Consider the following 27,622-nt stretch of genomic DNA (forward strand, 5'->3'; position numbering starts at 1 on the left):
AATGGACTACAGCAGCTGAAGACCATGTTCCAGAAGTACCTAATAAAGTGGCCACTAAGTGTGTGTGTGTGTGTAAATCACAATAAATCTGACTTTCATGTTGAAATTCCTGATGTTAACAGTATTCAAAAAGATTATGGCTGGTCTTATACTTTTCTTCCCTACTTCCACAGCTCTTTTTTCCTCATAGCTAAAGTTTCAAATCATTTAATTTTTGCTCATGTTTGAAATGTCTCTTCCAACCCTAAATTTTAAATTAAACCCTCACTGGGTTTGGAGTTGAGATTAATACAGGTGTTTTGTCTCATTGTGTAGTTAATTACCAGTCATTCATGTACTCCCTGTGCAACATGTCACAGGTCTTAATTGTTATTCAAGGAACTTTCATACACGTTAAGTCATTATAGACACCAACATGCCTAATTGGTTGTCTTAGTTGTCTGTAGTCTCTTGTTGATATTTCCCAGGCTCTCACAGAATAATTACTGATATTGAAAAGGTGCATTTGCTTATTTATTTGAAGCTCTGTTAGCACTTAAATGTCAAGCAATTAGTGACCACAAGGTATGCATCGCTGCTCAAGGACCAAGGCAGAAGAATAATCAGCCTAATTAAGTATCAGAAGATCTGGACAGAAACTTCTAATGTACTACTGAGGGAGTGCTGCGATCTCTAAGAACCTCATGTTGGATAAGATCTTTAAATTGTCCTTTCAATTGTGCAAAAAAAAGTTCCCTGGTCACGATTAGAAGAGAAATAAGGAAGTTATGACTGAGTCCCAGGCTAATCATTAGTTATGGCAGGGATTACATTTGATAACGGGTTAATAAACAAAGTTAGGCAACATCACGGATTGCAGCACATCCCTTCACGTGGAGCTTAGTGTATCATAGAGAGTATGTTTTGAACAGAAGAGGATTGGGATATTATGACCCTCTCTGAATATCTCCAATGCACCTGAACCCATCGTCACCATTGTGTACATAAGATCATTCTTCCAGATACTGACCTCATTTGATCCAGATGGTGTCTCTGTCTGTGTTCTTAGATCCTGTGCAGATCAACTGGTGGGGGTATCTGCAGACATCTTTAACCTTTTCTTGCTTCAATTTGAAATTCCCACTTGACTTAAGAAAACCGCTATCATCCTAGCACCTAGAAAAACAAGACAACATGCCTAAATGACTACTCCCAGTGGCTTTGGTATTCACCATCATGAAGTGCTTTGAAAGGCTGATAAAGGCACACATCAACTCCGGCCTTCCAGACAACATTCACCCATTGCAATTCGCTTACTACTCAGTCGAGTCTACAGTCTCCTTAGCATGGCTTGTCTCTGGAGCATTTGGGCAGTGATGATGGCATCCGTTAGTCTCGCGAGACCATGGATCTGCACCTGGAAAGTCTCTCTCCAGGGCGCAGGCCTGGGCAAGGTTGTGTGTAAGATCAGCAGTTGCACAAGCAGTAAGTCTCCCATCTCCATGCCACCGATGTTGTCCAGGGGAAGGGCAAGGGCCGATACAGCTTGGCACCAGTGACGTCGCAGGAGTTGCCAGAGCGAGGTTGAAGGCAACGTCGGACTGCCTTAGGGACTCCAGCTCCAGATTTGTCCTCAGGGTTTACTCCCAAAGCCTTTCCCATAAGTGGGTATCGCCACAAGGCAGCGGAGTTGTGAAATCAGAGTTTTCCCTCTCTTAGATGGACTTCCTTCCCAGGCTGACAAGCAATAGACATCCACATTAAGCTATTGTTTGTTGATCACAGCTCTGCCTTTAATATTACAAATCCAAAAAAATTTATCACCAAATTCTGGACCTTGGAGCTAATGCATCTCTCTGAAATTGGATCGTTGACTTACTGGCCAACAGATCGCAATCAGTAAGGATTGGCAGCAACACCTCCACCATAATTATTCTCAACACTCCACAAGGCTGTGTCTATAGAACCCCTGCTCTGCTCCTTGTACAATCAGAAATGGATGGCCAGATTCTGCTCTATTGGTATATGATACAACCATAAAGGACCATATGTTTATTGTGTCTTTTTATTATTTCGTTCTTTATCTTATTGTGTTTTTTTTGTGCTGCATCAGATCCAGAGTAACAATTTTTGCAACTATATTTACTCGAGAGATGGACACAGAGTCTGTCAAAGTGAGGCAAAGTAACATCAACTTTTTGGACACTGTACAGATTAAAAAGGAGCAGGTATTTGCTGACATGAGGCAAATTAGGGTGGATAATTTGGGTGGATCTGGGAGTACAGATACATAATTCCGTAAAAGTGGCATCACAGGTAGATAGGATCATAAAGACAGCTTTTGGTACATTGGCGTTTATAAATCAAAGTATTGGGTATGAGTTGGAATGTAATGGTGAGGTTGTATAAGACATTGGTGAGCCCGAATTTGGAGTATTGTGCACAGTTTTGGTTACTTAATTACAGGAAGGATATTAATAAGTTTGAAAGAGTGCAGAGAAGGTTTACAAGGATGTTACCAGCACTTGAGAAACTGAATTACAGAGAAAGGTTGAACAGGTTAGGACTTTATTCACTGGAGCGTAGGAGAATGAGTGGATGACCAGGTATATGACTATTGGATCCCTTCAATTTACCTAACACCACTTCCCTACTAACATGTATTTCCCTCAGTTCCTCCATCTCACTAGACCCTCAGTCCCCTACTATTTCCGGAAGATTATTTATGTCCTCCTTAGTGAAGACAGAACCAAAGTAGTTATTCAATTGGTCTGCCATGTCCTTGTTCCCTATGATCAATTCACCTGTTTCTGACTGTAAGGGACCTACATTTGTCTTGACCAATCTTTTTCTTTTCAAATATCTATAAAAGCTTTCACAGTCAGTTTTTATGTTCCCTGCCAGCTTTCTCTCATAATCTTTTTTCCCTTTCCTAATTAAGCCCTTTGTCCTCCTCTGCTGGTCTCTGAATTTCTCCCAGTCCTCAGGTGTGCCGCTGTTTTTTGCTAATTTATATGTTTCTTCTTTGGACTTGATACTATCCCTAATTTCCCTTATCAGCCACGGGTGCACTACCTTCCCTGGTTTATTCTTTTGCCAAACTGGGATGAACAATTGGTGTTCATCTTTAAATGCTTGCCATTGCATATCCACCGTCAACCCTTTAAGTATCATTTGCCAGTCTATCTTAGCTAATTCACATCTCATACCTTCAAAGTTACCCTTCTTTAAGTTCAGAACCCTTGTTTCTGAATTAACTATGATAGTATATATAGTATAGGGGTAGTATTTTTTCACTTTCTCTGTGGGCACTGGGAGTTGGTCTTTTTTTAAAAATTGGGTTCTTTTGCATTCCTTGCTTTGCGGCTTTCTGCTGATGGAGAAGGTTCAGTCGTTTGGCATTCAAGATGAAGCAGTAAATTTGATTAGACATTGGCTTTGTGGAAGATGAAAGAGAGTGTTTGCCTCTCTGACTGGAGGCCTGTGAATAGTGGTGGATCCATTGTTGTTTGTCATCTATATCAATGATCCGGATGATAATGTAGCTATCTGGATCAGCAAATTTGCAGATGACACCAAGATTGGGGGTGTAATGGGCAGCGAGGAAGACTATCAGAGCTTGCAGAGGAATCTGGACCAGCTGGAAAAATGTGCTGAAAAATGGCAGATAAATTTATTGCAAACAAGTGTAAGGTGTTGCACTTCGGTAGGACCAACTAGGATAGGTCTACACAGTGAATGATGTGCACTTTGGTGTGCATGTTATGATGCATAATATGAGAAAATTAAATTCCTATGCACATGACCCCATTGTAAAAGAGACATCTGCCATCACCAGAGACATGGTGGGGATACAGGTCCATAATTCATTGAAGGTGCAGGTAGATAGGATAAGTTTTTGACATACTGGCCTTCATAAATCAAAGTATTTAGTACAGGAGATGAGATGTTATGTTGAAGTTGCATACGATATTGGTGAGACCTAATCTGGAGCATTGTGTGCAGTTTTGGTCACCTACCTATAAGAAAGATGTAAGTAAGATTGAAAGAGTACACAGAAAATTTACAAGGATGTTGTCTGACTGGAGGACCTGAGTTATAAGGAAAGGTTGAACAGGTTAGGACTTTATTCCTTGAAATGTGGAAGATTGATGGGAGATTTGATAGAGGTATACAAAATTATGAGGGATATAGATAGGGTAAATGTAAGGAGGCTTTTTCCATGGGGTTGAGTGGGACTACAACTAGAGATAATGGGTTCAAGTTGAAAGATGAAAAGTTTAAGGGGACTTGAGGGAAGACTTCTTCACTCAGAGGGTTGTGAGAGTGTGGAATGAGTTGCCAGCACAAATATTGCATGTGAGCTTGATTTCAAAGTTTAAGAGAAGTTTGGATAGGTACATGGATGGCAGGCGAATGGAGGGCTTTGCCCTGGGTACAGGTCGATGGGACTAGGCAGTTTAAATAGCTCAGCATGGACTAGATGGGCTGAAGGGCCTTAATGTACTGATATATATGCCTTCATCATGACAGAAGAAATTGGAACATACAAAGGAAAACCCACGCGTTTCCAAGGAGAATGAGCAAATTTCAGACAGACAGCCTCCAAGGTCAGGTGTGAACCCGGACCTCTGGTACTGTGAGGCATCAGCTCTCCTGCTTGTGTCACAAAGTCACCCAGAGTCGTTTGCAACATTCTTCCCTGCGAGTAAATACGCAGCTTGGAAAATGTGATGGGAATGCACTTAAATTGAGGTTAGTTGTTAGGTTTGAAATACGATTGAATAAGCGAGTTAGTTGAGTAGGGTTCAATGAATGGATATTGAGTTGCCATGGGAATATGTTTTTAAGGGCCATTTTTCATTAAAAATGGAGAGAGAGACTGGCGGGAAGAGGGAGAGAGTTTCAAAATTACTCAGTTGTTCATGCAAGGGCCTGAAGGGCGGTCGAAATGCAAGCACAGGGAACGAGGAAATTCACTCGGGCAACCATAGAAGAGTCATGTCTCTGGTGATGGCAGATGTCTCTTTTACAATGGGGTCATGTGCATAGGAATTTAATTTTCTCATATCATGCATCATAACATGCACACCAGAGTGCACATCAGCAGAGTGGAGATCCTCACAGGGAAGTATATTTTTGTAGGGCAGTGAATACTTTAAAGGTGGTTCCACCCAGCATGAAATGTTGTGGCACACAGTTAAGGTTTTTGGAGCAGGGATTCATTAACTTATATATTCAGTGCAGATGGAGCTACACAGCAGGATGAGAAAAGATTTTACGTGTCACCCACTGGTTATTTGTGTACTATGTTAGTGCTAAGGGTTATGGTGAGGAGTGACTCACTCTGTTTGCAGTGAGGAGTTTAAATTTGTAGGTTCCTTAGGAATATCCTTTCACTAATTGAGTCTATTTTAACCCATCTGCTTGAAGCCTGCACACTCAGTGAGATGCAAACACACATTATTCACACGATGACATTCCCAAGAAGTCATCAGACATGCAAACATATAGAGTGCACTAGAATATTCAAGCCCTATTTCACATCCACTGCAATTTCACCAGGAAGCTATGTTCGATATGATCTACTCCGGATAACACAGAATCATAGCGTCATATAGCATGAATAAAGCCCTATGGCCCAATTGATCCATGCCGACCAAGATGCCCAGCTAAGATACACCCATTTGCCCACATTTGGCACATACCTGTCTCTAACATTCTTATCTATGTATCTGTTCAAAAGTCTTTTAAATACTCTCAATGTATCTACCTCAACCTCTTCCTCTGGCAGCTCATTTCACAAATGGACCACCCTCTAAGTCAAGAGTTCCCAACCTTTTTTTATGCCGTGAACCAATACCATTAAGCAAGGGATTCATGGACCCTAGGCTGCAAACCCTTGTGTCTAGGTAAAAATGTTGCCCCTTTGGTTCCAATTAAATCTTTCCCTTATCACCTTAAACCTATGCCCTTTAGTTTTTGATTGCTGATACCTGGGAAAAGAATGAGTGTATTCAGCCTATATATTTCCCTCATGACTTTATTTACCACAATAATATCATACTTCGCTGTCCTGTGTTCAAATGAATAAAGTCCTGGCTGCTCATTAACTCGATATCTCGAGTCCTGGCAATATCTTCATCAATCTTCTTTGCACTCTTTCCAGCTTAATGGCATCTTTCCACTAACAGGGTGACCAAAACTGAACAGAGTATTCTAAATGCCACCTTACCAATATCTTGTACAACTGCAGAGTAAAAACATTGAATTTCAATCACCTCAGGTCTATAAGACCAATGATACATGAACTAGAGGCGGATTGATCCTCATATCTTAAAGGTATCATAGCCCGACATTTTTTTCAGCAGTAGATCATCAACCGATAAATGGGTTAGTATATATAACATGAAGTTGACACTTCCTATTCGGGACTAAAACATCATACTTTAAATGTGCATTAAACCTTTCCTTATAGCAAGCATCTTTGATTTTGCAGAGCGTACCAAATTCAATGGCTAGCTACAGATGGTATCATTATAACAGCAGCTGTTATAAGCTCTTGCTATAATAACACTGCCTTCCCACCTCTCTTGTGAAAGACGCAAGTGGGTATTACTTCGCAATTTGCAAAATGCCTTTATCAAATCATTATTCAAGGCTAATAATGGATTCCTATTAATTCGACATCAGCCAACTTTACAGAAGTGATTCATCGGCTGTAAAATACTAAGGTCATGAAAGATACTATAAAAATGCAATTTACTTTCTTTCTTCAGTTTATTCTTTTTTCTTTTAATTTTGCAATTGAGGGAGATAATTCAGAGAATTTTCAAGAAACATCAGAAGAGAATAATGAGATTCTTGGCATTGTTCTTTCAAAAGTTTCCTCTCAAAAGCTGTATACTGGTTTTAATCTGTTCAATCATTTTCATTTTCACCCTAAAATATATCTTGCATTAAGGCAAGTGAGAACAGTGTAAACCTCTCCATGAAAAAATTAATGCAAGTAATCCAGTCAATATAACCAAAACCCCTGAAATAGGGGTTCTTGTGAAGTCTATAACTTCACATGCCCATGCATTATCACATTGCCAATTTAGCAGGAAAAGGGGTAATTGCTTTCCAAAATTCTTCTGTCTGTTTAGAGCCATGAAAATTTAATTAATAGAATGATATTACAAACTCTGGAGTTAAACTGTACTGTTTTTCCCTGGAACATAGGAGGCTGAGGGGGTGGGGGGGGGGGGGGGTGACCTTACGGAGGTATATGAAATCATGAGACATAGATAAGCTAACTGGCCAAAGTCTATTATCCAGAGTAAAGGGAATCTAAAATTAGACAGCATAGATTTAAAGTGAGAGGGGTAAGATTTGAAAAGGACGTGAGGAGCAAGTTGTTCATACAGGGGATGGTAGGTACATGGAACAGGTTGCAAACTGAATTCATAGACGCAGGTATAATTACAACAAACAAAAGACATTTGGGCAGTTACATGGATGGGAAGGTTTAGAAGGATATGGGCAAAAAAGCAGGCAAATGGGACTAACTCGAGCAGTCAATTTCGTTGGTATGGACGAGTGGTGTCACAGGACCTATTTCTTTGCAGTATAACTCATTAACTTTATACTCTGCTTATAAAAGGTGGAAGCTTCGTCGGCCAGACTTTTGCATTACTATTAGTTGTCCTTGATCTTGACAGGAAAGTGCTCAGGATGACCACAATGGATCACAAAGTAGGGGGATTGAACTGAATTATGTGTCAATGTTGCCTCCTCTACACCAATGAGACCCAACGTAAGCTGGAGGACTGCTTTGCCGAGCACCTCTGTGATGTGCTGAGTTATGGCCACAACTTTCTGTAGTTTATTGCAGTTCCAGGCAGAGCAATAGCCATACCAATTAAAATGCTTTCTATGCTGCATCTATGAAAGCAGATGAGAGTCAAATGGGACATGCAAAATTTACTTAGCCTCCTGTGGAAGGAGAGGTACTGCTGTGCTTTCTTGATCATGGTTGGATGAGGAAGAGGCTATTGGTGAGGTTCACTCCAAGGAATCTGAGGTTCTCAAACCTCATCACCTCAGTACCCTTGATGTAAGCAGTGTCATTTATTGGCTTTGGTGGAGGAAAAGCACTGATTTACGAAAATACTACTTTGGCTTTAAGCAATACATTTTAAGAGATTGCACAAAATGGTATTTGCTGCCTGGAATTTAATGGGTTGAGAGGCAAGAAATTCAGTTTCATGATTGTAAGAAGAACTGGAAAGGCCGAACTGGAGGGATAGAAACTACTTCCGCTGCTTGGAATGTCTAGAATTGAAAAACATCAAGTAAACTAGATCCCAGCCTTCCAGGAATATTTGGCCATAATACAAAGTCAAGCATTAATTTTAATTTGGGATTGATAGAATTTTGATACCCCATGGTCTTAAAAGACCTGAGGAAAAGATGTATACATTAAGTCAACAGTAAGCCAAAATTTCTATCATAATAACTCCAATCAATGTGCACAATCAATAAAAACAGCATTCACAGTTCAGTAGCTCTCTCTGTGTGCCATTTTAGTTTGTGTTGCCATCCAACCAGAGGGAAGTGTACAATCCAATCACAACTCTTTAAGAATCATAGGGTCACATTGTAGAGTGGTGGAATAGGCTCAAGAGATTAATAGCTCTATATTTGTCTATGGTCTAAAGATGGACAAAGAGATCAATATAGCTTGGCAATGAGCTTTTGCATGCCTTACTTACACTAAGATTGTTCCCCCCAAATTCAGTATGGCTCACTGCAATAGGTGACATGACAGACCCAGCCTACCTAGCCCAAGGTTGCATGAAAACTGCTTCACTGCTGATTTTTTGGAATGAGAGAGAAACTGTGAAGTTTGTTGGGACCTTCTACCCTAAAATTGATGAGCCATGACAGATGAGCAGATGACCCGAGTTAATTATTATTGAATTTGTTATTACTGCTTAGTTGTCACCCAGCTCACCCAGGGTAAAATGATGTCTGTGGAAATCTCATTAAAACAACAGCATCAATTAAACAGAGAGGGTCTTTAAAAAAGTGAAATCTCTAAGTTTATTGCACAAACATTAATTGATCTTTTTTTTATATATTGTAAGCAATCTGAATGTTCAACTTCAAAACTACAAACCTCCAAGAAACAAAGTTTATGTCATGATCATTTGCATGTCTGAATAGCAGTGAGTGAGTAACAGACACAGGATTTCCAGCCAGAACAACGTGCGGGTTGTAAAGTGCTCACCATTCACATCACAACCTACCAAGCAGGAAAATGGTTGCTTTGTACTGAGCTGCTGGGCTGATTAACCAGATGTTTTGCTTAATGTGTCATGGCGGCAAGAAAATTTACATTTTAATCAATTAAATTAATTGCTTTAATTTATTTTAAAAAGACCAAAATTTGAATTTTCAACGTAGTTTTAACATGGCGAGGTGGTCATCCAAACAGGTATGGAGAAATTCCTTTTTGCAGAGAGTGGGTGGAATTCTCTGCTCCAGTTAGATATGGAGGATAGCTCATTAGAAGCAGTTAGAGCAGAGGCAGGTAGTTCTTTTATGAGACATCCTGGAATTGAAGGCTATGGAGAATTGCATAAAAATGAGATGAGGTCTGAGGTAGGTCTTATGGAATGGTGGGGCAAACTTTAGGCACTGTGTGGGCTACTTCTCCTATATACTTGAGTTCTAATGGACAGGAGGAGGAGTATAGGAAACTGATACAGGACTTTGTGATATGGTGCAACTCAAACTACCTGCGTCTCAATATCACCAAGACCAAGGAGATGGTGGTGGACTTTAGGAGATCTAGGCCTCATATGGAGCCAGTGATCATTAATGGAGAATGTGTGGAGCAGGTTAAGACCTACAAGTATCTGGGAGTACAGTTAGACGAGAAGCTAGACTGGACTGCCAACACAGATGCCTTGTGCAGGAAGGCACAGAGTTGACTGTACTTCCTTAGAAGGTTGGCGTCATTCAATGTTTGTAGTGAGATGCTGAAGATGTTCTATAGGTCAGTTGTGGAGAGCGCCCTCTTCTTTGTGGTGGCGTGTTGGGGAGGAAGCATTAAGAAGAGGGACGCCTCACATCTTAATAAGCTGGTAAGGAAGGCGGGCTCTGTCGTGGGCAAAGTACTGGAGAGTTTAACATTGGTAGCTGAGCGAAGGGTGCTGAGTAGGCTACGGTCAATTATGGAAAACTCTGAACATCCTCTACATAGCACCATCCAGAGACAGAGAAGCAGTTTCAGCGACAGGTTACTATCGATGCAATGCTCCTCAGACAGGATGAAGAGGTCAATACTCCCCAATGCCATTAGGCTTTACAATTCAACCGCCAGGACTTAAGAACTTTTAAAAAGCTATTATAAATGCTTTTTGAGATATTGATTTAGATGCATATCATATTGTATGTAATTAGAACATACAATATTGTATGTTGTTTGTTGTCTGCTACAACAAGTGTATGGGACATTGGAAAAAAAGTTGAATTTCCCCATGGGGATGAATAAAGTATCTATCTATCTATCTATCTATCTATCTATCTATCTAATATCAGTAATGACGAACATGAAATACTGGATTGGAGTTTGAAATACCAATGGAAGATAAACTGACCCAGAATCACCAACACATTGTTCAACAACCTTTGCATTAGGGTCAGTTTTCTTTGGCCTCCAAGGTGATCCAGAAAGTATCACCACCCTCTCAAGGCTGTAAGGGGATGGATAAGAAATGCTGGCCTCACCAATGGTTGCCACACACTATAACTGAATGAGAAAATGAAGCAAATAAGTATGGAATCACAGAGCTACAGCACAGTAAATCAGGTCCTTTGGACTAGTTCACCTGTGCTGATCAAGCTGCCACTGAGGTTGTCCCTTTTGGCCCATATTCTTCTAAACTTTCCCTATCCATGTACTCGTCCAGATGTCTTTTAAATTTCATAATTGTATTCACCTCTACCAGTTTGAACAAAGCATCTCAATGTGTTGTTGTTCATCCTTCGGAGTCGAAGACGACCATGACTTCTGTCAGGTGGAGGGTTTGTGACTGTGGGTCCGGAGGTGACTGGTGAGGCCAATCCGGGCCCTGAAAGCTCACCCACATGAGGGACACGAGGGTAGGTGCTGCAGTGGAAGTGGAGGTAGCTCGAGCCTTGCGCGCGGCGCGTTTCCTCTGAGCCTCTGCGGTGCATCTGATTTCTGCTGCATACGCTCCTTTAGTGGTCCTGCTCCACCAGGTTGGGCGGTCCAGAGCAAGCGATTCCCAGCTACTGGGATTGATGTTGAGGTCTTTGAGGGACACTTTGAGGCAGTCTTTGAAACGTTTCTTCTGCACTCCAACCAAGCGCTTGCCCTGGTTCAGCTCTCCATACAGCAGCTGTTTTGGTAGTCGACTGTCAGACATCCTGACGACATGGCCAGCCCATCTGGCTTGGGCTTTCTGTAGGAGGGTGTAGACGCTGTGGGTGCTAGCCCGCTCCAGGACCTCCGTGTCTGGGACTTTGTCCTGCCATCGTACGTGGACAAGTCTGCGGAGGCAGCTCAAGTGGAAGTGGTTGAGCTGTTTAGTGTGTCTGCTGTAGACAGTCCAGGTCTCGCTGGCATAGAGGAGGGGGGTGAGAACCACTGCTCGGTAGACCTTCAGCTTGGTGGTAAGGCTGAGTCCTCTCCGCTCCCATACACTCTCACAGAGCCTCCCAAAAGCGGCACTGGCTTTGGCAATTCTGTTGCTGATCCCTGCATCTATGTTCACCGCTCGTGATAGAGTACTGCCAGACAAGTAAAGCTATCTCAATGTAGATTGATGGTAATGTATTGTGTATTCACTTTCATGGTCAAAGTGTCAGTCTGGGAACTGACCCCACCTTTAGCATTCAAACCATTAATTCAGACTAATCTTTGCAAACACTATCTTAGCATGGCATTGGTAGGAGTGTGAATGTTAAAAAAAATGCTAAACTTTATACAAAATACCCCACCGTCTCACAAGTGATTATTAAGGATGAGCTTAGTTCAATGTTGAAAATTCGAGCATTGTATTTGGTAATGTTCATTTTCTTAGCTGTTGAATCCTGGATGCAGGTGAATCTCTTTCCATGCGATGAATCACATCTCAAAGAGATACCTTCTTTAGTTTAGGGGGAAGAAAGGACTAGCTGAGCAAGACTTGCTCATGAATACTCACTCAGATTAAAACCAAAATGTTGAACAAAATGTAGATGAATTTGATTACATAAAGTTTTAAATTACATCAAGTCAATAAGTGAAACAAGCCTCTTTATAACAGACTACATTGTACATGCTTCTAATGGAAAATGATGCAAGAACAACATCTGCATAAGGCAATTATTAATTTGGTTGTGATTAACAGAAGACAAACCATCCAGCATATGAATGTAATAATAATGTCCTGACAAATAGGATAAATCATGTGTCTCAGCTTCCTTCACAGTGTGGGAACAATAGTGGCTGCAACTCAAATTCCCCCACACCACCATCTCATCAAAGCTCCACCGCTAGCTTAAGCTCCAGAATCCTCCAATGTCACTTCTCATTTCCTCCCAATTTTATTTGCTTCACCATAGGTAGCTATGACTTCACTGGTCAAACACCAGAATTCTCTTTCTTGATTTCTCCATCTTTCCACCACTCCTTTCCCTTTAATGTTTTAGAAAACTATCAATTAGGCCAAGTCTTTGGTCACCTGCCTAACTTATCTCGGGGCTCAATGCCAGATGCTGTTTGATATCACTCTTGTGAAATGTGTAAGCAAACTTTACTATGTAAAGGATGTTATATAAAAATACATTGTCATGCAGCCATAGATTGAGTCATGCAGCCATAGACAGGCCTTCAGCCAAACAAGTCTGTACTGACACCAAGGCAGCTATTTACACTAATCCTGCACAAATCCCATTGCATTCTCCCCAAAATCTCATGAATCCCTCTATTCTCCTGTGCACTAAGGACAATTTACCTGCCAACCTATGCGTTTTTGTGATGTTGGAAGAAAGCTAAACACCTAAAGGAAACCTATACAAGCTTAGGGAGAATATGCAGACTCCACTGAGACAACACCAGCGGTCAGGAATAAACCCAGGCCACTTGCAGCATTGTGTCATCCAGTCCAACTCCTGACCTATAGGGTGCTTGACTCTTGATTACCTCAGCACTTTATCAACCAATTACAGATGAAATATAAATGCTGCCGTGATATTTTCATCAATTGAAAACAATTATTCTAATACATTTCTGTGTGCGACATTCAAAGGAAACTTGAAGCAAAATATCTAAAGTAAGTCCAAAAAGAAGGTGAGGGAATCAGAATGGCAACATTTTAGCGGTACAAAAGTTTGAATATTTGGGACAGGATAGGAAAGGTATTAAGAAGATTCACAAGTTTAAAATAAAGAGAGGATAAATTTACAAAATTCCTACACTTACAAAATGTAGGGAGGATGGTACTCTTGTTTAAGGGATCTAGAGCTTGTAGTCATGTTCTCAAGATAAGGATTAAGTACTTTCCTACTGAGATGAGGAACAGTTGCCTGAAACAGAGTTTGGTGAATCTTTCACATTTGCTAGCTCTTTGGACTGTGAAGAATCAGTCATTGAGTTGACTCAAAAGGGAGTGGATGGATTTCTGAATATTAAGGACATCGAGGATTATGGCGAGAGAGCAGGAACAGCTGCAGAGGTAAAACATCAACCACAATCTTACAGTCATAGATTCATACAGCATGCAAACAGGCCCTTCAGCTCAGTTCACCCATTCTGACCAAAATGCTCATCTACACTAGTCCCATTATCCTGCATTTGGCCTACATCCCTCTAAGTCTTTTATATTTAAGTACCAGTGCAACTGTTTTTTAAATGTTGTGTACCTTTCTCAACCACTTACTCTGGTAGCTTGTTAAGTATGTGCACCATTCCCTGTGTGAAAAATATTGCCCTAAAGTTTTCATTATCTTTCCCCCTCTCTCCTAAGTGAGTGCCCTCTAGTTCCTCTTTTTTGAACTCTGAGAAAATGTTTGAGTGCATTTACTCCCTTCTATAACCCTCATGATGATATACCTCTCTATAAAATTACCCCTCGGTCTCCAACAAAGTCCTACCTTGCCCAACATGTCAGTCCCTCAAGTCCTAGCAACAGCATAGTAAGTTTACTCTGCATTCATTCCAGCTTAATGGAACCTGTCCTATAGCAGTGTGATCTAAACTGTAAACTATACAATAGATGCTATTTTTCAAAAAGGATTGATAGCCATTATATATAAATGGCTAATGAATTTTCAAATGATATCTAATGATAAGGTTAAACATGACTGGGAATTGGAACTTCAGGAGTCACTTTCAGATGATCAATGGAATAAAATTTATAATTTAGTTAACAATTCATCTCTCTGCGCCCGTCACTCCTTGATTCAGTTCAAGGTAGTGCACAGGGCGCATATGTCAAAAGATAAACTAGCGCATATTTTTTCTAATATAAATCCCACCTGTGATAGATGTAACACTGAGGTGGCTACCTTAACTCATATGTTTTGGTCTTGTATAAAGTTAAATAATTTTCGGAGAGATGTTTTTAGAACGTTATCAAAAATCATCAGTTTGAATCTACAACCTAATTCACTTATAGCAATCTTTGGGATCACTCCAGAGGAAGCAGGAAATGATCCTGTTTCCACTCAACATATGATAGCTTTTTCAACTTTATTGGCTAGGAGAGCTATTCTATTGTATTGGAAAGATCCCAATCCACCTACTGTTTTTTTGGCTCTCCTCCATTATGTCATGTTTAAGCTTGGAGAAAATTAGAAGTCGGGTGTTTGATACATCTTTTAAATTTGAGCAAACCTGGTGACCTTTCCTTCAATATTTTCATATGATCTAAATTTTCTTTTTTTTAAATTTTTTTTTTAGGTAATCTTTTTTTTCTTCTCCGCAAAGTTTCAGATTTGACCAGAAGGATTTTTCCCTTTTTTTTGTAATTATATCCTCAAAATGGACTGCCCAGTCTTTTTTTTTTGTTTTAAGTTAGTTTAGTGGGGTTTTTATTTCTTTCTCAATAATAGAAATTTTGAGTCTTTTTTTATGAATTGTTAAGAGGAGCTGTGGTTCCTTTTTTATATTAGCACAATATTATACTATACCTGATTTTGACAGTGTATATTCCTGTCCTTGTTTGTACTTTTATTGAAATATGTATTTGATATAACTTCTCCTCTGATTTGTATTTATCCTTATTTCTTTTAAATCAGTAAAAAAGATTGAAAATGAAAAATGAAACAATGCTCCAAAAACATTCTCATGACTTGTACAACTGAAAAAACAACACTCCAACTTTTATACTCAATGGATGAAAGCTAGCATGTAAAAACCCCTTTACACACCCTGTCCATCAGTGATGCCACTCCTAAGGATTCTAATGAAAGACCAATGCCTTACACCTGCTCTTAATTCTTATGTTCTTGTGTTCAAAGTCAAGAGTTTCAAGAGCAAGAAGGGGATTGCCAGAACAGAAAAGATTAATCACAGCAGTTGCCCTCCATTAATTTTTCTGTAGATATAAGCCTAGAAAAGATTCAGTGATGAAGAGCTTTTGAAAGCCTGGATAACTTTATTCTCCAGACAGAGCATTCTCTACTTACCACGTGTTATGTATCCAATTATTCATACGATGTATTCCAAATTGTTATTTTCTGGAAGAATTTCATGTAATTTGCCTTCAACTGAATCCATGCTAACTGCTTCCAACAGCTCACTGAGGAGTTTGCTCCATAGATTGAATAGCGAGCCAAGTTCTTTCTGCAAATGTGTTCTTCAAAATTGAATAAAATTATGCAAAATATCGCCTGGTGGATGTGTGTATATCTGTTACTAGCTTTCATAATGATCTGGACCTGTTAGTGCCTTGATTTATCACCCATCCTAGAATCTCTGGCATTGTGCGAGCAATGTTGAGAGGCTGCCATCTGCCTTGGCTGGCTTGGATGGCAATGTTGTGCTTTTGGAGATCATCTGGCTTGTGTCTTGGCACCATCCCCATATAGGACAGTGAAGCGTTCACAGTAATTGAATTCTCCAGCTAGTCAAGCCTTGAATGGCTTGTTTTCGGCAATCTTTGCTACTTCTTCTCTTGATCGATTACAGCAGCCCAGGAATGTTGAGATCCCTATTTTGCTGCACAGGCCATTCATGCCAACGTACTTCTGCAAGCCCTTTGTCAGTTGTTTCACTGCATTTTGTTATGTTCCCATTTCAATTACAAATCCAAATACTGTTTGGAACTTACTGTCGAATCAGCTCCTTTCAGTCTTTCCGACCTTGCATTCCAGATCTCCACAAAATTTCCCACTGACCTTTCCATTATCTAGTATTGGAATAATTTTGCTCTGGACTATGGAACCACACACCCCTAAAGCAGCCTATCCCAAATATCCTTACCATCAATGATTAAATGACCAGTATTCACAAAAGTTGATCAATGATGTTATTAAACCAAGTTTTATCAGCAGACTTTGGCTTTCTATAAGGTGGAAGAGGGAATGAATTTAATCTGAAACTGTCCATATAAGTAGATCGTGTGGTAAAGAAGATGACTGGCATAAAAGTCTATAGTTGCAGCTAAGAAAAACTTAGGTTTGGCTACACTTAAAGCATAGTATGTAATTCTGGTCACAGTAAGGATGTAGAAGTATTGGAAAAGGTACAGAAGAACTTTATCAGTATGCTGCCTGGATTAGACTATATGAGCCATAAGAAGAGAGTGAGCAAATTCGGGTTGCTTTCTTGGACTCATTGGCGGCTGAGGGAGAGACCTGATAGAAGGTTATATAATTATGAGAGGCGTAGATAGACAGATGGTATCTTTTTTCCCAGTGTTGAAGCGTCTAACGCTAGAGGGCATCAGCTAAGGTGAGAAGTGTGTAGTTCAAAGGAGATACATAGAGCAAGTTTTTCAAACAGAGAATGATGGATGCTTGGAATGCACTGGCTGTAGTGGTGGTGCAGGTAGATACAATAGAGGTACTTAAGACACTTTTAGAAAGGCACATGAATGCGCAGATAATGGAGAGATATGGGCCATTTGCTGGTTGAATAGATTTAATTCATTTTGGCGTCATGTTTATTTTAGACACTGTGGTTGAGAGGATCTGATCCTGTGCTGTACTGTTCAATTTTCTACATTCTATAGAATAAGAAGGAAATAAATTCTTCCAGCCAAGTTAATTAGAGGTGGGAAAAGAAACTCATATTGAAACAAACCTGAAGGTCCCTAGATTTATGTATATTTTGAATGTAAAAGGGTAACTATTTTCCATAGTCTTGACCACTAATTGTATTCCAAGAGATGTTACCGAGAGGTAATTTACCTCACGTCACACTAGCCAATTCCCATTCCAGATTTTCTGTCAAGCTCAAAATTTTGCAAATAAAACTGCTTCAAGTAAGATAATAACCATAAAAAGATAATAGTTGTTCTATCAAAACAGTATCTCAAAGTATATTCAAAGTTCAAAGTACATTTATCATCAAAGTATGTGTACAGTGTACAAACTTGAGATTCGTCTTCTTGCAGGCAGCAACAATACAAAGAAACACAATCAAACCCACACAACAAAGTCCATCAAGCACCCAATATGTGAAAAAAACAAATTGTGCAAACAGTAAAAAGCAAACAAGGAAGACACAGAACATTAACCACAAAATGAATCCACAGACATGGAGCCTTTGAGGTGTGTATGAAGCCAGCCCAGGAGCCTGATGGCTGCAGACCACAGCCACAGAATCAGTTCAATACTATGCCAATTGTTGCAGGCCATAGATGAAGAGCCAGTTCAGTGCTGCAGTGCTTTGATTTAATTGGGCAAATAGTAAAAAAATGTAATCATAAACTCGTGGAACATAAGCTGCAGGGTCTCCAAAAGTCATTCTCTGGATCACAGTGGAACCAACTACCCATAACTGTTGGGTAAGATTGGCAGCAGTTGGCACTCCTCTAGTCCTTGCTCCAGCCTTGAAGATAAAATCAAGCAAATCCCAGGTTTAACAAGAATCAAGTATATGGGAGAAGTAAAGTCTTGAGCCAATTGATGGTTCATAAAAATCTTTGGCTTCTTTAACCTTTCTAGTTGCTGCTTGCATTTACTAACATTGAATTTTAGTTTGGAACACAGGAACCTGTTCTGCAATTTGATGACATCATGTCTGATCCATTGACATTTCCCATACCTTTAGTTAGCTAAGGCTCACCAATTCAATTTAAAACAAACTCTTAGCCAGTACCAAGTTCCTTTTGCAAAGAGCAGTTCCAAATTTTCACCATAGTTGCATAGACAGTCTTTCTTAACTTCACCTTTACAATGTTAAGCCAGTTGTTAAGCTCTTGGCTTTTCCAACGTCAATCTCAACTTCTAGATTCCAGAGAATTAAATGCCGGTCTATGGAATGAAATGCAAATACATGAATTTGTAGGCCATTCAACTCCTTATGCCTGCTCTATCATTTAATAAGATCATGGCTTATGCAATGATAACTTAAATTTCACACTCCCATCTACCTTGCCCACCCCATTTCAGCATCTAAATTGTATACATTTCTCTGACATTAAATTGGACCTTCGAACCTTTGTTTTCTAAATCCTCTAAAAGTTAAGGCTTAATGTTGAAAGGAATAGACAGGGTGGATGTGGAGAAGATGTTGCCTTTGGTGGGGGGTATCCAGAACTAGAGAGCAGAGTCTCAAAATTGAGGGGTGTCCTTTTAGAACAGAGGTAAGGAGGACTTTTCTTTTAGCCAGAGAGTCCTGAACTCGTGGAATACTCTGCCACAGACTTGGTGGAGGCCAAGTCCGTAGGTATATTTAAGGTGCAAGTTGATTGTTTCCCTGATCAGTCAGCGCATTAAAGCATACGGCGAGAAGGCAGGATGTATGGGATCTGAGATCAGCATGATGGAATGGCGGAGCAGACTGGATAGACTGAATGGCCTAATTCTGCTCCTATGTCTTAAGGTCTTACGGTCTTACAATGCCAAAATTATCAGTACCCTTCCACCCAGCACATTTGCTCTTCCCCACCTCACCTCCACCACCTATTGTGGAAACAAATCAAAAGCCTGAAAGCATGTACCATCAAGCTCATTATATGACCACTCAATAGTCTTATAATAATAGAATAGAAGCTGTCTTATTCTATCATTATAAGACTATTCAATGGCCATATGATGACTCTTGATTTCACAATCTACCTCATCTTGGCTGTCGCATCTTTGCATCTGCTTGCAATGCACTTTCTCTGTAACTATAACCACATTCTTCATTCTGCTGTTGTTTTTCCCTTATACTATCTTGATGTACTGATGTGATCAAATGATCTATCTGGACTGCAAGCAGAACAAAGATCTTCATTGTGCCTTGGTACATGTGGCAATAATAAAGCTATTCCAATTCCATCTCCTGAACTGCTAGATTTTGAAATCCCCATTTCACTGAGAATTCTTCCTCTTCACTGTCAGCAAGGATGCCAGGGAAGTTGATCTAGGGCTCAGTGCATTCAGGAAGTGAGGAATGCTGAAACACTCGAAAAATAACCCAATCTGAACACGAAGTAGACTGTTGTTTAAGTTTATTATTTAAGTTCAAATGTATTGTCGTAAGGTATACATTCCAAGAAAATTAACTTATTGTAGCAGCAGAATGGTTCATCACAAGATGAGGGCAAATAAGTTAAGATTAGATTATCGTAAATTATATAAAGCAAAGTGAACATAACAATGTCAGTGCAAATTGAGAGAGAAAAAAAGAAATATAATTTAAGATAGTGTAATTGTTTTACAGGTTCATCCCAGAGCCGGATAGCAATGGGAAAGAAGCTGTTGTTGACCCTGCAGGAGTTGGTCTTCAGGTTCCTGTACCTCTTGCTTGATGGCGGCATTTGAAAGAGGTCATGAGCCAGATGGTGTGGGTCTCTGACGTTGAATGTCGCCCACTTGAGGCATTGCCTCTTGTGGAATTTCTTGCTGGTGGGAGGGCAAAGCGCACAATGGAACTGGCTGCATTGGAAGAAGGCGCTGGTGATGAGAAACTCAGTGCGAGCCAAAAGTTGATTCAAATGAAGAATCAAATGATTAGGTTATCAAACCAGAGATGCTTCATGTATATGCATGTACCTTAAGTTCAATAAATAGTTCTGGAATAGAAATCCCGAGTTCAGATGAGTGCATTGTCATGTGCACAAACATGGTCATGTATAGGTACAAAGTAAAACTTGCTTGAAACAGCATTACAGAATAAAAGATTCAGAATACACATAGAACCTAAATTATACACAAGTTATACAAGACAGTGAAGAAAGAGACTGCAAAACAAGACCTTAGTGAAAAAAGCTCAATCAACAAGAATTCCTCCAAATCAAATTCATTGTCATATGGCCAAGTATATGAATGCAGAGATGTAATGAAAAACTTACCTACAGCAGTATCACAGGCACATAACACCTCAATCAGAATCAGGTTTATTATCGCAGGACCGAGGAAATCTGCAGATGCTGGAAATTCAAGCAACACACGCAAAATGCTGGTGGAACACAGCGGGCCAGGCAGCATCTGTAGGAAGAAGCACTGTCGACGTTTCGGGCCGAGACCCTTCGTCAGGACTAACTGAAAGAGAAGATAGTAAGAGATTTGAAAGTAGGAGGGGGAGGGGGAAATCCAAAATGATAGGAGAAGACCGGAGGGGGTGGGGTGAAGCTAAAAGATGGAAAGGTGATTGGCAAAAGGGATGCAGAGCTGAGAAAGGAAAAGGATCATGGGATGGGAGGCCTAGGGAGAAAGAAAGGGGGAGGGGAGCACCAGAGGGAAATGGAGAACAGAGTGATGGGCAGAGAGAGGGAAAAAAAGGAGGGGAGGGAAAATAAATAAATCAGGGACACATCAGGGATTATTGCTGACATGTGTCATGAAACTCATTGTTTTGTGGTAGTAACACAGTGCAAAACATAAAAAGTAGCTATAAATTACAATGAAAAAGATATAAATTGTGAGGCAGTGTTCATGAATTCATGTGCCATTTGAAAACCTGATGTCACAGGCAAAAAAGCTGCTCCTAAAACTTTGAGGGTAGATCTTCAGGCTTTCTCCCTCATTGCCGATGGCAGCCAAAGAGAAAAGGGACGTGCTGGATGGTGGTGATCCTTGATAGATGCCAGGTGTGCTGAAGAAAGCTGCTTGTCTGGAATCTATGGAAGTGGTAGGAGCAAGGTCAAGGCATGTTTGAGACAAAGTTGGAGTCAGAGACTGAGTTGGAAGGAGTAGAGCGGAGAAAAGCTGGAGCGGAGGAGTTTCGGAAGCCATCCATTTAAACCGAGAATGAGGCTGGATTGAACTAAGCACTGGGCTGCTTCAGAAAAGTAGGGTACGGTCCAGAATGTGGTGGCGGGGCCCTGACCTAGAGCACATTGACGCGGAGGGTCCTAAGTCCAAGTGAAGAGGGTGGAGGAGGAGCCGGTGTCTGGGCAATTTAAATGCTGACAGAGGGACTGAAAAAGACAGAGTGTCAGGACTGGAGACGAGTGTTGAGCCAATTGCTGCTCTACTACACTTACTCTGGTCTCTGCAAGCCTCAGTGGTGAGTCTGAGGCCTCATCCTGCTATGAATGCAACAGCTTTGTGTCTGCAAGCTTCACCACTTTGTGTTGGACAGAGGCTGAGCCTATGGGCCTCCTCCAGTTACTCCGGGCTTCGGGTCTATGGCCTGACTTTAGTTCCGAATGCTCTTAGTGTTTGCATGGTTTGGTTTTGCTTTCTGTCTCTCTTTCTCTGCGCATTGGGTGTTGGTTTTATTTTAATTGGGTTCTTCTGGGTTTCCTGTTTCATGGCTGCCTGTAAGCAGATGAATCTCAAGGTTGTATGATTTATACATACTTTGACAATAAGTTGAACTTTGAATTGAGATTCACAGTAACAAAGTTAGCTCTTAATTGCCCTCTGAAATACCCCATAAAAGCCATTCCTTTTGGAGTGTGATTTAATTTGTAATGGACAACAATCACTGGCTTTGCTAGTGTCCTCCATGCCCAGAGAATGAATATATAGAGGGAAAATACCTTCTCTGTGACACTTACTATTATTCTTGTTTCACACTTGTGATTCAGATTTCCAGCTTCAAAAGTACTTGGCCTTTCCTCTACTCATTATATTTGCATTTGTTTTTTCTCCACTCTGCAGCAAAACTATGAATGAGTTAGCAATAACTAACCGTGCTATTGGAGTGAGAAACATAGCAAGCAGAATTAGTGATATCACAACAACATTACCACTCTGTCTGTAAGAGCTGACATTTTCCAAAACACCAGCAGAATGGAGATGACTTGGTCTGGGTGACCATCCAAGATGAAAAAGCACTGCATGATTTATTCTTGCAAGTATTTTTTGATATTATGAATAAAGTTTACTTCAACTTTTAAGAATTCCTAGCTTCCATCCTTCAGTAACTATCCAAAGATCAGACAGCAAGCAATGGACAAGTCAGTCCTGTTGAAAGCCAGGTAGCTGTGATTCATGGAGCCTTCAGAACATGATTTGCCGCCTTCATCCCAAACTAATTCTTTCCTGTTTCCTTTCATTTTGAGACATTGCCTCTGGGATCTCCTTTCATAAAAAGAAAGAGCAGGGTCTCGAGGAGCTGATGAGGTTTTCAAGTGAAATTATGTCAGATGTTGATTTGGTGATTGGTTCATTGAAGGTGATTACTTGGCAATGCTAAAATGTATGAAAAGTTTGTAACATGTTTGGCAATTGGTCGGCGACTTGCTCACAAAAGGACAAATGCCTAGGGCAATTTGTGATTTTAGAAACAAGAGCAATGTCCTGACATTAAATTAAAACCTTGAATTCAAGTACCACTTATTCATTGCTTCCTATAGTTAATTCCAGTATATATACACAATGGGATTTCGTGCATGCCCAACCAGAAAGAAGATGACTGGATTATTTCCCTACCATTCAACACTGGTGATGACTCTGCTTTAAGTGACAGAGACTGATTGATTTTCATATAATTTGTATGTGGCTATCTTCCACTCAATACATTTTTCTGGACAGGTAACTATCCATTTATTAGGAGAGGTTGGTAGGGCTTCTGTTCTTGAGATAGACTGAATTTGACAATATATTGAGTGTCTGTTCTACCCAGTAATAAGTTCCACACATTTCCAAAGGATACTATTTTTCCTTGCAGTCTGCAATCAGTTAATTGCTACCATCAATGTTTTGCTGAAAATTTCAATAAAACTAATAGCATTAACATCTCAGAGATAACACACAAATCACTGGACGAACTCAATGGCTCAGACAGCAGCTATGGAGGGAAATGGACAGTCGGAATTTCTGATCGAGACCCTTTGTCTGACTGAAAGCAAGAGGGCAGATAGCCAGCATAAAACAGTGGAGGGAAAGGGTGGAGCGAGAGCTGGCATGTGGTAGGTGGATCCAGGTGAGGTGGTTAAAAGACAGGTGGAGGGTGGGTGAAGAGAGGGAATGACATCAGAAACTGGGAGGTGATGGAATCTGATAGGAGTAAATGGAAGAGGCAGAACCAGAGGGAGGTGTGTGTGGGTAATGGACAAATGGAGCAGGAGAGGAAGGGAGATGTAGAAGATACAGTGTGATGGGGGCTAGACAGATCAGGAGGAGTGCGAAAAGAGAAAAGAGAACAGGTATTGAGAGGTAATTATTGGAAATTTGTGAATTTGAAATTCATGGAGCCAAGTTGGAGACTCCCAAGGTGGAATATGAGATGCTGTTCCTCTGATTTGCATTTAGTCTCGACCCGGGCAGTGGAGGAGGCCCCTGTATGATATTTCAGTGTGGGAACTGGGCGTCAAACTGAAATGGCTGGTCACCAGGGGATTACAGATGGGTCAGCAGATGGAATGAAGTTGCTGTATTAGTATTAACTACTCCAGTCCACCTTCAAAGTATTTCTGTAATTTCATTATTTCCTGCCTTCAGTTATCCTTGTCCAGCCTCATCTCCCTGATCAATCCTAATTTTAATTCTTCCATCTTCAATAGTTACATTTAGCTACCAGTCAGCTCATTCCACACTCTCGCAATCCCCTGAGTTAACTCACTCCCTAATCCTCTTTGTTTCCTTCTCTCCTTGCAGATTCTGATAAAACCTGCATCATAGAGTCACGGAGTTATAGAGCACAGAAACAGGTCCTTTGGCCCAATGGGCCTATGCTGAGCAAGATGCCGACCCAAGTTTATCCCATATCGCTCCAAACCTTTCCTATCCATGTACTTATCCAAACAACTTTTAATTGTAATAGTACCTGGCTCATCTGCTTTCTTGGACAGCTTGTTTCATGTACGCTTGAAACAGTCGCTGCACAGGTCACCTTTAAATCTTTCCCCTCTCCATCATATTATTATTATTATTAAGCTCTTGATAAGTGTATTTGAATCGTATATACTATATGTATGTTATCATTACTTACATGTTGATATTCCAAGTTATATCCTTACCTTGTCATAATTGTAATGTCACAGAACATTCTACTTATGCCAAGTTCGAGGGAAACAATCTTCTCAGTCTCTCTTGCTCTCATTCTTTCTACTCTTGCGAATACTTCAGTTCTCCTGTGATTCTTTTTGTCATTAAAATAATGTTAGTAACATGTCCTTGGGATGTGGGAGGGGACCTAAGCAGCTGGGGAAAGCCTGTGTGGTCACAGGATCAAACTCAGCTCGTTGGAGCTGTCAGGCTGCTGGGCTAACTGCGGCAGCACACTGCAGGCCAGGTTGACCGCGACGGCAACTGCTCTGTTTCTGTGAACCATTGCAAAGTCAAGTTGAAAGATGCAGCAGAGTCAGAACTAAATTCATTATCACTGATTTATGGAAGCATAGAAAGCCTACACATAGAAAGCACAATACAGGCCCTTTGGCCCACAAAGCTGTGCCGAACATGTCCTTACTTTAGAAATTCTCTAGGGTTACCCATAGCCCTCTATTTTTCTAAGCTCCATGTACGTATCCAGGAGTCTCTTAAAAGACCCTATCATATCCTCCTCCACCACCGTCACTGGCAGCACATTCCACACACTCACCACTCTCTGCGTAAAAAACTTACCCTTGACATCTCCTCTGTACCTACTTCCAAGCTCCTTAAAACTGTGCCTTCTCATGTTAGCCATTTCATCCCTGGGAAAAAGCCTCTGACTATCCACACAATCAATGCCTCTCATCACATTCTACACTTCTATCAGGCCACCTCTCATCCTCCTTCGCTCCAAGGACAAAAGGCTGAGTTCACTCAATCTATTCTCATAAGGCATGCTCCACAAACCAGACAACATCCTTGTAAGTCTCCTCTGCACCCTTTCAGTGATTTCCACATCTTTTCTGTAGTGAGGCGACCAGAACTGAGCACAGTACTCCAAGTGGAGTCTGACCAGGGTCCTATATTGCTGCAACATTACCTCTCGGCTCCTAAACTCAATCCCACGATTGATGAAGGCCAATGCACCATATGCCTTCTTAACCACAGAGTTAACCTGTGCAGCAGCTTAGAGTGTCCCATAGACTCGGACCACAAGATCCCTTTAATCCTCCACACTGCCAAGAGTCTTAAAATTAATACTATATTCTGCCATCATATTTGATCTACCAAAATGAACCACTACACACTTATCTGGGTTGAACTCCATCTGCCACTTCTCAGCCCAGTTTTGCATTCTATCGATCTCCCGCTGTAACCTTTGACAGCCCTCCACACTATCCACAACACCCCCTACCTTTGTGTCATCAGCAAACTTACTAACCCATCCCTCCACTTCCTCATCCAGGTCATTTATAAAAATCACAAAGAGTAAGGATCCCAGAACAGATCCCAGAGGCATACCACTGGTGACCGACCTCCATGCAGAATATGACCCGTCTACAACCACTCTTTGCCTTCTGTGGGCAAGCCCGTTCTGGATCCACAAAGCAATGTCCCCTTGGATCCCATGCCTCCTTACCTTCTCAATAAGCCTTGCATGGGGTACCTTATCAAATGCTTTGCTGAAATCCATATACACTACATTTACCTCTCTACCTTCATCAATGTCACATCCTCATAAAATTCAATCAGGCTTGTAAGGCTCGACCTGCCTTTGGCAAAGGCATGCTGACTATTCCCAATCATATTATGCCTGCCCAAATGTTCATAAATCCTGCCTCTCAGGATCTTCTGCATCAACTTGCCAGCCACTGAAGTAAGACTCACTGGTCTATAATTTCCTGGGTTATCTCTGCTCCCTTTCTTGAATAATGGAACAACATCTGAAACTCTCCAATCCTCCGGAACTTCTCCCTTCCCCATTGATGATGGAAAGATCATTGCCAGAGGCTCAGTAATCTCCTCCCTTGCCTCCCACAGTAGCCTGGGGTACATCTCGTCTGGTCTCAGTGACTTGATGCTTTCCAAAAGTTCCAGCATATCCTTTTTTTTAATGTCTATATGCTCAAGCTTTTCAGTCTGCTGAAAGTCATCCTTGATCTATTACTGATTTATGTTGTGTGTAATTTGTTGTTTTGCTGCAGCAGTGCCGTGCAAAGACATAATATTATTGTAAGTTACAAAAATAGAAAAATAGTGCAAAAAAAGGAATTACAAGGTCATTTTCATGAGTTCCTGGAACATTTAAAAATCTGATGACAGAGGGGAAGAAGCTGTTTCAGAATTATTGACTGTGGGTCCTCAGAAAGGAGGATTTTATTTAGATTTATTCACTAATCTTATTGTAAACCGCCCTCTCTGCAAGTGTGTAGACCTATGTTCCATAATCAGATATCTGTTCAACATCTTGGCTGGAAAATTGTTTTTAAACTAATAGCTGGGACAGATAGATCCCTGACTTGGATATGCTGTTCTTCATTTGTCACATAGATAACCTTAATTGGGGGACTGGCCCTAGAGTTAACTCATAGTCAAACTTCCTCCACAGAGTGCAACTTCTTCAAAGGTTAGTCCAATGTTCTTGATGCAGAGAGCTAAACTTGTGCAGGAATAGATATTGCAATACTTATTTGCAACCATCTACCCTATGAGCCTGATACTTTACCTCTTTGGATAACTGAATATTTCACAGGTTGATTTAGAGGAAGTAGCATTAACAAGTCTACTGGTCTGGGTTATACTGTAATGAATTTGTACAAATTTTAAAAGCACAACTACAAAGACTGGGTGGTTCATATCTCTAACCTTAAATTAAGCACTAAAACTGAATGTTAAACATCCCAGATGTTCCTTTCATAAAGGCACATGATTTTAAAAGCAATCCTTTGAGTATTCCTCAGATAACAGATTTCTGACCGTAACCCTGTGTTGGCACCTTGCTTCTGTACTCTCATGTAGGTAACTGCGTTACAATTGCCTATCAATATCCTATTCCTACTGTACACTTGTTTTACAAGAAGCCTGGTTTTGTCTGACACAATGCAAAACAACATTTGTCATTCATTATCAGGGGTGATATATTTGTTAGCCTGCAGAGAAACATCTGCTGTGCTTTAATCTCTAGTGTACAGGCCAATATTCATGGGATACAGCTGTATGA

The sequence above is a fragment of the Hemitrygon akajei genome, chromosome 1 (assembly GCF_048418815.1).
Source record: "Hemitrygon akajei chromosome 1, sHemAka1.3, whole genome shotgun sequence".
Lineage (NCBI taxonomy): Eukaryota > Metazoa > Chordata > Chondrichthyes > Myliobatiformes > Dasyatidae > Hemitrygon > Hemitrygon akajei.